This window comes from Typopeltis vanoorti, chromosome 2, assembly GCF_054136105.1.
Source record: "Typopeltis vanoorti isolate ZY-2024b chromosome 2, IOZ_Tvanoo_1.0, whole genome shotgun sequence".
NCBI classification, from domain to species: domain Eukaryota; kingdom Metazoa; phylum Arthropoda; class Arachnida; order Uropygi; family Thelyphonidae; genus Typopeltis; species Typopeltis vanoorti.
Window position 1 is genome coordinate 177,541,260 of NC_143550.1, and position 14,009 is coordinate 177,555,268.

Below are 14,009 nucleotides of genomic sequence, written 5' to 3' on the forward strand. Positions count from 1 at the left end.
GACATTTTTATCAGAAAAACAAAGGTTACACCAGAAGAGCCACAGCCTGATTGTTCACACAGGGAAGGTAATGAAGATATGATTATGGAGGAAGATTTGGATGATTATTCTCCTGTTTTATAGTGGCAGTAACACACGGTACAGTTTTATAATAAGATTTAAAAATTAAAATGACAGTATACTTATTACGGTTAAGTCCCTAACCCCTGTAACTCTGTTGATTTAATGTATTGACTTATGTCCTGCTGGATGGAACGGAACCCAGATGTAAGTCAAGGGATGACTGTAATTAACTTTAATGAAAGTATAGATTTTTTTTTACTAAAAATGACAGTACATCATCATCATCATAGTGTAGAAACAATCAAATCAAAGAACAGGAATACAAAGTACATACACCAATTGGCTTACCAATTAAAAATGGCTGTCAAGAGCTAGAAATTAAAATATAAATAAATAATATTAAAACCAGTTTTGATGTTTATATAAAATGAGAACCTCCTAAACTTTTGGGAGAGAGAGACAATCGTTTGATTCAGGTTAGGCTGATGTGAAAGGGCTTTGCAATTTTCTTAGAAAAAGCAATTCATATTTAAAACTGCTTCTAGGGAGAAGATGAGCTTCATCCTACCAGATACTGTTTAGTGTCATACTATGCTGTGCCAGACCAGACTTTTGATGTTTCGTGCACTCAATGTAATATTGATGTTCATTAATTCGTGTTTCCACAGAACAGCCTGTCTGCCCAAATTATGTCTAATTACATACCCAAGGAATCTGGTAAATACCAGTTGAAGATAGAGAAGGTAAAGATGAGAAATTTTGTTGATAGGAAAATGTGAGAATAAAGTGATATTTTTTCAAAATTCTACCAATAGGTTCAGAGATATAAGGAATTGGAACCCTGCAGTCTGTTGAAAAATCCTTAGGTGTTGAAACATAGGAGTCAGTTATCTGCCAGATTTGATGAAGATTGTAACCATTTATTTACATTAAAGTTTTGATAGAAGTTCTTGTTGTAAGCTTGAGGAAGAGGAGCATACATTATGTGCTCTATTAATTAAAGACTCGATAACACCAATTTTTTGAGAGGTGTGATAAGCAGAATTTGTGTGCTGGTAAAGGTAGATTTCAATAAACACTTGTTCATGAAGCACAGCAATCTCTCGATTAATGCGCCCCCGATTAGTGCATCATTTTTTTTCTATACCCAAATTTGATTAGTGCACCTGTATACATCTTTAAAATAAATGTTACAGATTTAAAAAATTTTCGATGTATAGATTTTTATATGGCTAACTATTTTAAAAAATCGCTCACCAGGATGAAATAATTTAGTTACTGATTTGAAACATTTTACAAAGTTATTCTTTAATGGCATACTACACTATTTCCATGTACACTATGTTCCAAATTTATGTCGTCTGCTTTACATCGCATTTTGCTGATCATATCTCGTACAGTTGTTTTCCTCACTTTTTTATTTTAAATTATTTTCCTAACCTTTAATCATGAGTAAAAGAATTAGTAAGCAAAAAATAGAAGTGTGAAAATGATTCGAAAAGTAATCTGATTGGAAGAAAAACTTGAAATAATAAAGAAAAATGAACAAGTCGAGTCCAGAGCAAAGATAGGACAAGAACACAAAAATGGGTGAATCAACTGCTAAATACAAAGAGAAAGGTAAGGCTGCTTCAAATTCATCATGCATGCACTCGAAATCAAAGTATTATAATGATTGAATTATAGAGACTTTTTTTACATGGATTGAAGATTGTAACCAAAAACGGATCCTGCTAAACACTGGCCTTATTAAATCAAAAGCATTAAACCTCTTTGCAACCTTGAAAGAAAAGAGCTATCAATGATGGAAAAGAAAAAAAATTCCATGCTACGTGCTGGGTGATTTGAGCTTTTCAAAAAGAGAAATAGCTTACATTATGTTCTAATCACAGGCGAAGCTGCAAGTGCAGATAAGGAGATATCCAGAGATCTTGAAGAAAATTGTGTAAGAAGTAGACTATCGTGATCAACAAATATTTAATGTCGATGAAACCGGCCTTTTTCTGGTCGCAAAGTCGAATGAAATTACTGCTAGCAATATGCGGGCCATTAGGAAGCAAATTGTGGAAATGATTTTAGAGGCTTTTCAAATGAATCTAAGTTAATTTAATCTCATTCTGAGAAGTTGAGTGATTCCGACCTGCTAAATTTAGATGCACATCAGGAAGACCCTGAAGAATATGAAGAAAATTTAATCACTGACAAGCCCAAAGAGGGTTCACAGAAACAATTTGAAAATAGTTTTCGTACAATCGAAATTTTTAAGCAGCAATGCTTAGAGACTGACCCTGGTGAAGAGAGAAGCAGCGAAATTTGCAGAAGAGGCAATAGGGCCATACAGTCAGTTGTATGAAAAAAAGAAAACAGAATGCCTGCCAAACTATGTTAGATCAATTCTCTGTTAAGAAGCAGAATAATAAATTTATATTCTGAATAGGTTTTATTGTCTTTCAGCTTCATGGTTTTCCTTTAACTAGACCCTGAGACATACCCTAATTCTTTTATAAAAAAAACTTAGGGTCAAAAAAAGAAATCTGAGGAACGAATTATACATTTTCCAATAGGTTACTATGTTTGATTAGTGCATTTTCGATTAATGTGCCTGTTTTAAAGAACGCATTAGGTGCATTAATCGAGGAATTGCTGTACCAGAGGCTATGCGAGTAAGAAGGATGTCCAAGAATGGTCAATTACCAGCATTTTCTTTTTCCATGGTGAATTGAATGCATTGATGAAGGCTATTGAATCATTGTAGGAAAGTGCTGAGCTCATTTTCAGAATGAGGCCAAACAGCAAAAACATCAAATGGATGAGAATAAGGTATCTTATTCTCATCGTAAAGGTGCATGGTAGCGTCTTCAACCTGTCTATAGATCTTGTTTTTCCAATTGAAATATCCTGATTACAGGTATCCCTTGCTTAATGCGAGATTTGATTAATACGGCGAAATTAATTGCAGCAATCCCTTGATATATGTGGCAAGAGTTTTGATTAACATGCCTTTAACCCTGCGGAGCTTGCAGCTGATCTCACAGATACATGCAAAATGTTTAATATAAATATTCTTACACAATTCAGTGTATAGCTTGGAAGTCATGAGTAGCTATGCATTCATATGTTACAAGTGATATTCCACACTGTTTTTTGCTGTCAGTTTGGTTTAACGCATGTTATGTAAAGGTTTGTGATATTTGACAGTAAATTGTATCTGAGAGATACCACGACCTCCGATGTCAGTATGGTATGGTTTAGTTGTTTTGTTTTTTTTGTTCTTTGTTCAATAATTTCTAGATTGTAACTGAAAATAAATAAACCATCATGTATTACCATCATGTAAATAGTAATAAACCATCATGTAAATAGAGAGCCAAAGGCTTATTTATCATACATCTCCTCTAGGAGATATGCTTTACATTATGGAAAATACTAAGGAAAGCGATCTGGAGCACTCCACCTTTACTGCGAGTTGCCCATATGGTTGTTATGCTTGCATCTGCCGAAATGTTTAGTTTCTGTATATTCGGCACGAAACTCTTGTAGTTTCTATATTCGGCTTTGAAATAATGTTGGATTTGATATCCACTTAATTTGTACCATCATGTATTATATTTGCAGTGTTTTTTCTTTATGTTTAATTGCTTGTTTGCTGAGGTCTGAAGAGTCATTTTGCTTGTTATCGTAGAATTTATGACGATAAGAAAAAAACAAACTGTTCAAATGACTCTTAATAACTTTTTTTGATAAAAAAAAATTGCAGTAAATAATGTAGGTACAAGTATTTATTAAAAACATTTACTTTGCATTCATTTTTTAACTTTCCTAAAAGAATACCATATAAAACGAATTATTAATACAGTAACCGATCATGGACAAATTGTAATTTTTACCATTGATTATTAGGTTTGATTGACGTGATTTTGATATACGCAGTAACATAGAGGGATTAATTAACCACGTTAATCAAGGGATACTTATATATAACAAATTCAAAAATCTTCACATCAGGAGCAAAATCATCATATAGTAAACTTATAGTGCCAGATAATGGAATGTTGGTAAATAGAGAAACAATGTCAAAGCTGACTAAAATATTTGGCTTGTATTTGAATATTCGTGATTTTTTTTTTTTTTTTTTTTTTTTTTTTTTTGAGAAAATGTGTGGAATTCTTTTTGAATGATTTGGATTGTCCAATATGGGCAGTTTATAAATGTGAAAGAAATTTAGCAATTCTATAGGTGGGAAAGTTGATACAATTCATGTTGGGTCTTACTGGAAAACCTTTATGAATTTTTGGGAGACGATATAAACGAATCCATACAAAATGGGTGCATAATTTATCCAGAGTATTTTGATTCCAGCTAACAACTTCATCAAGGAGCTTATTTAATTGTTCAATTTGTGTTTTTGTATCGTTGTAACTAATTTCTTGATAGGTAAGGTAGGCTGTTTTCTGCTCATAGTTGACCTTATCCATTACCACTACATCTTTTCCTTTATCTGCTTTTTAAATAGTATATAGTTCTTTTGCCTGAATGAAAACAGCATATGGATTTCAGCAGATAATTGACTCCTATGTTCCAACACCTAAGGATTCTTCAACAGACTAGAGGGTTCCAATCTGTTATCTTCTGAATGTATTGATAGAATTTTGAAGAAGTATCACCTTATTCCCACATATTTTCCTATCAATAAAATTTCTCATCTGTTACCATCTACAAAAGACAAACTGTCACTTCTATCGTAAGTTGTTGTTTACCAAATATTTCGTGAATGTAATTTGACATACTTTGGGCAGACAGGCCCTTCTGTGGAAAAAAGAATTAATGAATCAGCCAACATCCCAAAATTCACTTCACAGTAGAAAAAGAATCCAATAACTTTACCTTTTCTTGACACACTAGTCGCACACCTTTCAGATGGATCACTATCTTTTTTTCATTTACAGAAAGCCAACACACACAGGAAGATATCTACATAATCACATCATCGTCGAGAACGGCAGTATGGTATTTTAAAAACACTTATACACATAGCCAGAGCCATTTGTTCTAATGATACTGTTCTGTCCACAGAACTTAAATATCTGAGCCATACTTTCTTGGCCAAATGGCTACAATTGACAAATTACTACATAGCCCCATTACTTCTCCCTCCTAATACACAGGAACACAATATTACCATTCCTATTCCCTATGTCAGAGGCACATCAGAAAAGATAGCCTAAGTACTAATAAAACGTGGTCTTCACACCAGATTCAAATCTCATGTTCAATTAGCAACTCTGATACTCGGGAGTGTATGAAGTTCCTTGTGACTGTTACTTGGTCTACCATGGGAAGACAGGAAGATCTGTTAACATCTCCCTTGGAGAACATTTTTTTAAAAAAATGTATATATATATATATATATATATGTATATGTGTGTTCATTTTTAATATAAACTGACTAAAAACCCGAGAATTATAACAAATTGAGATTTATTTGAAAACGCAACATGTTTCGTCGAGATTGACTTCATCAGGCGTTAAGAACATAGAAAGATATTAAAAGACATTGAAATAAACATTGAGACACTCTAAAGCTATACAATTATAAAGTTATGATATTCGATTGTAAATTACAGTTATTATGAACTTGTGCTATAGTCCGTGTTAAAGTTCTATTGTTGTACACTTGTGCGTGTGTGGAACCCCGCGATCTCCAGTATATGATAGTAGAGCTGAAAGAGTCAGGCAAATTATAGCTGAGATTATTGTTCATATGAAGAAAAAAACCAAGAATTCGGCTTAGATATGTGGACAATATATTCCTCATATGGGTGCATGGTATTGAGAATCTTCACAGGTTTCTCAACCATTTAAACAACCTCCATCAGGATATAAAATTGACCATGGAGATTGAAGAAAATAGTTCCCTCTGTTTCCTTGATGTTAAACTCACCAAGACGCCTGAATCAATAAAAGTCTCTATATTTTAGAAAGCCAACACACACAGACAGATATTTGCATACGTCCTCACATCACCATCCAGCGCAAAAGTTGGGTATTATATCAACTCTTGCGAATCGTGCAAGATCTGTACTGTCAGATGAAGAACTAAAAAAAAGAACTACAACATCTTAAATGGACCTTTAAAAGCAATGGCTACTCTTTAAGAAGTATCAACAAACAATTATCCCACCGTCAACGTAGAGACACAGAACGACTCCAAAGGTTATATCTCCTTGCCATATATCAGCACACTATCCAAAAAACTGAGTAGAATCTTAAAGAAATTCAACATACAAACGTGCTTCTCGACTCTTCCAAAAATAAGATCAAGTTTCAGCAACTATAAACAATCTCGCAACCTTCTACAATTTCCAGGTGAATACAAAGTCACATGTGAGTACGGAAAACCTTACTATGGCCAAACGGAGAAATCTATTCTCCTACATATCGAGGAGCACCAGAGAGACATTGCTTATAAGAGAACCAGAGCAACTGCCCTGTCAGGACATGGCCTGACAGGGCAATAAACACGAACAACGAAAGCCGCCAACATGAAGTAAATTGGACAACAACTTCAAACCTACACATTTGCCATGATGAGGTAGAACGCCGCATTGTAGAGTCAAAAGAAATCACCTTGGACCCTCTTCATATGAACAATAATCTCAGCTATAATTTGCCTGACTCTTTCAGCTCTACTATCAGATACTGGAGATCACGTGGTTCCACACACACGCAAGTGTACAACAATAGAACTTTAACATGGACTATAGCACAAGTTCATAATAACTGTAATTTACAGTCGAATATCATAACTTTATAATTGTATAGCTTTAGAGCATCTCATTGTTTATTTCAATGTCTTTTAATATCTTTCTATGTTCTTAACGCCTGATGAAGTCAATCTCGACGAAACATGTTGCGGTTTCAAATAAATCTCAATTTGTTATAATTCTCGGGTTTTTAGTCAGTTTATATTAAGAATGAACATATCCCAACCCCAAGTTAATAGTAGTAGTCGTGTATATATATATATATATATATACATTCACTATCATAATTATGCAAGTCAACTGGCAGCCATGCTTTATACATCCCTTCACACAGAATTACATGGAAGAAAACTAATGTGCTATTTAGAAATCGTTACAGATCTGAAAGATTATTTTTCGAGTCAGCCATGGCTATGAGGAATTCTCCTAACCTGGACAAATATTGTTTCATTAATTTTTCAAAAATTTGGGAGACTGTTATCTTAAGAGCAACTCCCACATAGCTGTAGTACTTTTTTATTTTATTTCAACAATGTTGTTGTTATGTGTCATCCAATGTTTTCGACTCTTGGTGATCTTGTGAACAAAGGCTGTCCATCCCATTTGGTCTCTTGGCCTTTCTTTCAGTAATTGTAAGTTCAAGTTGGTAAGATGTTGTCCATCCAACATTTTTGTGGTCTTCCTCTTCTTCTCATTCTCTCAATCTTCACAAACATAACTGTCTTTTCCAATGATTCATCAGCTCTCATACCATGTCCAAAGTAGATTAACTTCTGTTTAGCAGTCTTTGCCTTCAAGGAGCATTCTGTCTTTATATTCTCTAAAATCTTATTGGTCATTCTTGCAGTAAATCAGATTCTTAAGTCTCCTCCACACCTATAATTCAAATGAATCAATTTACTTTTTGTCTTTCTTAATAATCGAGCTTTACAACAGAGGGCGCTAAATTATAATTTTAGATCTTTTGTCTGTTACGGTTGTATTGTTTCACTTACTGTCGTGTATACATGCTGTGTTGTGCTCTGGAGATGCTGATATGAAATTCAGCAAAATATAATCAAGTTGATAAAACATCTTTTTTTTAATAAAATAGTTCCTTTGGTGTTGTTAATACTGTTAAAAATAAGTCATGAATAATCTTCGACACCTAAGCTTATCTGTTAGATTAGCATTCTAGCTGTCCTCTGAGTTGTATTTGCATCTTTGCTATAGCCCTTGAACTTCAACTTCCTATCTGATCAGGTTAGGGATCTTGGAGATCCCTAACCTGGTCAGTTTTTTCCTAGCATAATCTCACAATGTAATGTGACATTGGATATCTAATCACACCAAAGCACATGACTTTACATTTACTGGCATTAAACTGATAGTCCTTATCACATGCCCACAATTCCAGCCTATTCAAATCATTCTGCATATCAGCTGTATTCCTGATTACCCTGTCTATCTTTGCATCATCAGCAAATAGCTGTCTCCCCCCCTGTCAAGTCCTTCCCAATGTCATCAACGAATAGATTGAATAGCAGTGACTTATCCTTGTCCAAGGACTTATCCTTGTCCAAGGACTTATCCTTGTTGTCAGGGGTGGCTCGTGTAAATGTCCAAAAATTGTAAATCCATTCCTTTAATTACAATTAAAGGAATGAATTTTATTTTTAAGTAATTTTGAATTATACTAAACTGTATAATTTTATCGATGATAAACAATATTTTTTCATGTTTAATTTTTTTTTTTTTTAATTTTTACCATAATTTTGATATTTTATCCAAACACGTGTATACACCGTACTTACAGTGTGTACGTAGATTTCGAAAGTTTCAGCATCCTCACGATTTCAAGCCATGAGCTGCCACTGCTTGTTGTACACACCACTAACTACCTTAAATCTTGCAGACACATTTTTCATATACCACTTTTTGATATCTTTCAGCCAACCATCCTCTTATCCATGCTAATATTTTATAATTTAATCCTATATTATCCAATTTTTGCAACAGTCGTCCATGTTATATTCTGTCAAAAGCCTTGCAGAACCAAAAGTATCATGGCATATCCATTCCCCTTGTCTATAATGATGTTTTGTTGTTATGTGCCATCCAGTCGTTTATGACTTGTAGTGATCCTATGAACAAAGGCCCTCCATCCTACTTGGCCTCTTGTCTTTTCTTTCAGTAATTGTGAGTTCAAGTTGGTAAGTTCTTTTATGTTGTCCGTCCAACTCTTTTGTGGTCTTCTTCTTCTTCTCATTCCCTCAGTCTTCCCCAGTATAACTGCCTTTTCCAATGATTCATAATATGCCCAAAGTACATCAACTTCTGTTTAGCGATCATCACCTCCAAGGATATTCTCTAAAACCTTCTTGTTGGTCATTCTTTGCAGTCCATGGGATTCTTAATAGTCTCTTCCATACCCATAATTCAAATGAATCAATTCGCTTTCTATCTTTCTTCTTAATAATTCAGCTTTCACATCCATACATCACTACTGGAAATACCATTGCTTTTACAATTCTAACTTTCATGTCCTTACTCACACCTCTATTGTCAGGTTTAACATAGCTTTTTTTCCCATAACTATCCTTCTTTTAATTTCATCTTCACATTTACTATTATTTCTTATTCTAGATCCCAGTAAATCATAACTTTTATTGATTTCTGTTTTATCTCCTTCTATTATAAATTCACTTAAATTGCCAGAAGCTATCACTTTTGTTTTGTTGATGTTTAAATTAAGCCTAGCTTTGTTACTTTCCATCTTAAATAATAGAAACAACCACTCCAGATCTTCCTTAGTTTCTGCTATGAGGGTTGTTATTATCTGCATATCTTAAATTATTTATTTTCCTGCCACCAATCTTAATTCCAGCAGGATCTTTATCTAAATCAGCCATAATATATTCACTATAAATATTAAAATGGTAGGACCACAGTATACAACCCTGCCACTCCCCTTTTTCCACTCGAACACTGTCTGTTTATTATTATTACTATTATTACTATTATTACGGGCAACTCCAGGGAGTCATTAGACTCATCGTGGGAGGCCCCAAATCATATTCATCACAACTATTTGACATTCATACAGTATCTATCATACCTCGCCTTAAACTCATTCACTGTCACAGCATCCACCACAGACTCAGGAAGTGCATTCCACTCATTCACTACTCTAAAAGTAAAGAACCCAGCTCTAACACCTTTACTAACCACACTTTTGCCCAGTTTCCATGGATGTCCCCTAGTCCTCCCACAACCAGTCCTGTTCTCAAAAATATCTTCTAAATTAATTTTATAGAAACCCTTCAGTAATTTGAATGTCTCAATCATATCTCCCCTCCTCTGCCTATCAACCAATTTTTGCAACCCACAAATCCTCAACCTGTTCTCATACAGTTCATTCCACAGACCTGCTATCATCTTGGTCACTCGCCTCTGGATCCTCTCCACCTCCTCCCCATCAAGAAGAAACCTAGGTGACCAAATCTGAGCACAGTAGTCTAGATGGGGTCTTATCAAGGCTCGATAGAGAGGAACAATAACCTGCTTGTCTCTGCTTGTCAACGTATTCTTCAGCAACCAAGTGATTTGATGAGCTGTTTTGGTCACTTTTGCAATGTGTCCCCTAAATTTCAATTCCTTATCTACCAACACTCCTAAATCTCGTGCCTCATCAATTTCCTGGAGCAGGGTTCCACCAATGCAGTAAACTGCCACCAATCTTTTCACCCCAAAATGCATAACCTTACATTTTGCCACATTAAACTGACATCCATTCTCCTTAGCCCAGACCTCCAATCTATCCAAATCATCCTGCAAAATTTTGATGTCATCTGCATTCACTATTGCCCTACCCAACTTCGCATCATCCGCAAACAAATGAACTGTTCCTCTCAGATCATTTCCTATATCATTTATGAACAAATTAAACAGCAGTGGTCCAAGAACAGATCCTTGTGGCACACCACTAGTCACAGGCCGTCTTGTGGACTCTACTCCTGAGTAAACCACTCTCTGATATCTCTCCGTCAACCACCCTCCTATCCATCTCACCAACCCTATGTCCATTCCCATATGCTGCAATTTACTGATTAGAATTCCATGTGGAATCCTGTCAAAGGCCTTGGCAAGGTCCAGTAGAATCACCGTAAACCCATTACCCTTATCCATTTCAGCCGTCACTGTGTTATAATACGTGAGCAAGTTACTGAGGCATGATCTACCCTTCACAAAACCATGCTGTCCCCGATACAGTATCCCATTTTCTTCTATCCAATCTTGTATTTTCCTCTTGACTATTTTCTCTAAGACCTTGACAATGATTCCTGATATGCTAATCGGTCGGTAATTTACAACAGCAGTCTTGGAACCACCTTTATGCAGTGGAACTATTTTCCCCTCTTTCCACCCGCTCGGGACTAACCCAGACCCGAGACTCAAATTAAACAAAATGGTCAAGGGTACTGACAATTCTTTAGCTGCTTCTCGTACAACACGAGCTGGTATACCATCCAATCCCACAGATGTATTGACATTGAGGTTATGCAATAGACTACTCACCTCCACTTCATTAACCACAATTCCCGTATAATCTACTGGTTTATTCGTTTCTGCAATGTCACCACCTGGATGATATACTTTTGCAAAGTGCTCACTCAGTAACTCAACTATCTCAACTGATTCAGTTACCTCCCTACCATCGGCATTCTTTAAAATCAATCTGCCATGTACATTTTTCCTTTTACTTGCTACATATCTAAAAAACTGTTTAGGATTCTCTTTAGCCTGCATGGCCAATGTTCTTTCGTAATCCTTTTTTGCTTTTCTTACCACACTCGTCACCCTTCTGGCCTGTGCTTTATACCGTTCATGTGCCTGCCGGTCACCCTTCTCCTTAAATTCCCTCCATAGTTATTTCTTTTTTTGCAACTCAAGCGTAATGGTGTTATTCATCCATTTAACCCCTACTTGATTTATTATTCGGACTCTAGGTATACAGTCAGCCATTGCTTCATGCAAGCACTTCTTAACTACCTCCCATACACTGTCAACTTCTAGTCCTTGCAGTTGTACATGCCATGGCACTGAACCAATCAAACTCCTAAGCTTGTCATACTTTCCAGCCCGATAATTAAACATGTACCCTGTCTTAATTGAAAATTCTACACCTTTAGCCACCTCCCAAGTTAAGACCCTATGATCACTCTCACCGATTGGTGGCAATGTGGTCATATTTGTTACAGCCAAATCCTCAGATGTAATTACTAGGTCAAGCACTCTCTGACCCCTAGTATTTTCCATTACATGCTGTCGCAGATAGTTATCCCTTAATAACCGCATAAAATCCAGTTCCTTCCTCCCGTGTGTCCTCTCCTCACTCCGATCAATGCGACCATAGTTGAAATCTCCCATAATAATCACCCTCCTTCCACCCATTCCTTCTATTTGCTTGTGCATACTGTCACCACCACCTTTTCCATCACCTGGTCTATAGCAGCACCCAATTGTATATTTAGTTCTGCTAGCCACAATCTCACACCAAATGGCCTCAAATGTGCTCTTTTCTCTATCCTGCAATTCAACTTCTATTCTCCTTGGCTGGAGCTCATCAGCTATCATCAACAATACTCCTCCCCCCATTTTATTCTCTCTGTCATTCCTGAACACACTATACCCATCACATTCAATCCCACTAGTTATATCATCTACAGTCTGTTTCTCCAAAGACTGTTTTTACTGAAGCTTCGGAGTTGTCATACAGCTCTCTTATCAAAAGAATTAGATGTTTAGGTATTCCCATTGATCTCATTACAATCCACAGTCTGTTGTTATTCATGCAATCAAAAGCTTTCTTATAATCAGTAAAACAGATGAATATTTCCTTCTGAAATTCTCTTGCTCTTTTTCTAATCCATCTCGTGTTTGCTATTTGGTCTCTAGTTCCTCTACCTCTCCTAAAGCCTGCCTATTCTTGTGGCATTTCTTTATTCACATATGCTGGCCTGGTTGACTGAGTGGTCAGCTTATCTGCTCTCCATCCAAAAGGCTGCAGGGTCGAATCCTGCTGCGGGCATGGATGTTTGTGATTGTCTGTTAAATTGCTAGTGGTGATGATTGGCTATAGATGGCATTAGTGTAGATGATGATGGTAGCTGCAGTTTGTTGTAGGTTGTAGTTGGTGGATTGAGTGGTGGAGACAGAGAGTTGTAGAGTAGGTGTCCTTCCTCGATGAGTATTTGGACTCCCTGGACGTGTTATGTAATAATAATGTGGCTCCAACCTTTGTTGGATCACTTTCAGCATAACTTTACTTGCATGTGAAATTGAACGTGATGGTTCTATAATTTTCACAATCTCGGAATATAGGAAAGATAATACCTTATCTTTCCTATATTGTCTTCCAAACCTGTTAACAAATTTCATTCCATATGTTCACTGCTTCATCCCTAACCTAATTTTCCATTGCTGATATCACTTCACTTATCATGTGTTCCTGAACAAATTGTCTCCATTCAAATTCTCCTTCAATATTATTATCTTGTACAAATTCCCTGCATACTCTATCTTTTTTTTCACTGCTTCTTCTATCACTCATTTTCCCAAATTACATTTTACAACTCTAAATCTAGGGATAAACTTCCCTGTAACATCATTTATTTTTCTAAACAGATCTCTTGTTCTATCCATAATATTGCTTTCTTCAATTTCCTTGCATCTTTGGTTTAGATGTTTTTCCTTAATAGTCTTCACTCAGGTGTCTAACTCTTTCTTTGTTTCTCTGAAGCTTCATTTTTCTTCTTTCCTCTGCTATTCGGATAGCTTCTTCTGACAATCATTTACAATATTTCTTTCTTATTGCTTTATTTAGAGTCTTCATTGCTGCTTCTATGACTATACATTTTGTTTCTTCCCATAGTTCTTCTAATTCTCTTCCTGTCTTCTTTGAACTTTTTAATTTTTTTCTGATTAAATGCTTTATAAATTACTTAAAATAAATTAAAATTACTTTAAATGCTTCATTTATAGGATTTAAATCAAATCTGATACTGACCTTTTCTTTCTTCGTATCCCTTAATTTCACTTTCATTTCGGTTATCATAAAATTCACGAGTCTGCACCAGGTAGTGTTTTTGCTGCATGGATAGCACTCCTACACCTTCTGCTGGCAACAATATAATCTATCTG

The 14,009-nt window shown here is 35.6% G+C and overlaps 1 protein-coding gene across 1 annotated transcript in view; it reads left to right on the plus strand.

The window, feature by feature from the left end:
- Rme-8 (receptor mediated endocytosis 8) overlaps window positions 1-14,009 on the plus strand; it is a 1,025,705-nt gene that overhangs the window by 886,559 nt on the left and 125,137 nt on the right. The window lies entirely within an intron of this gene.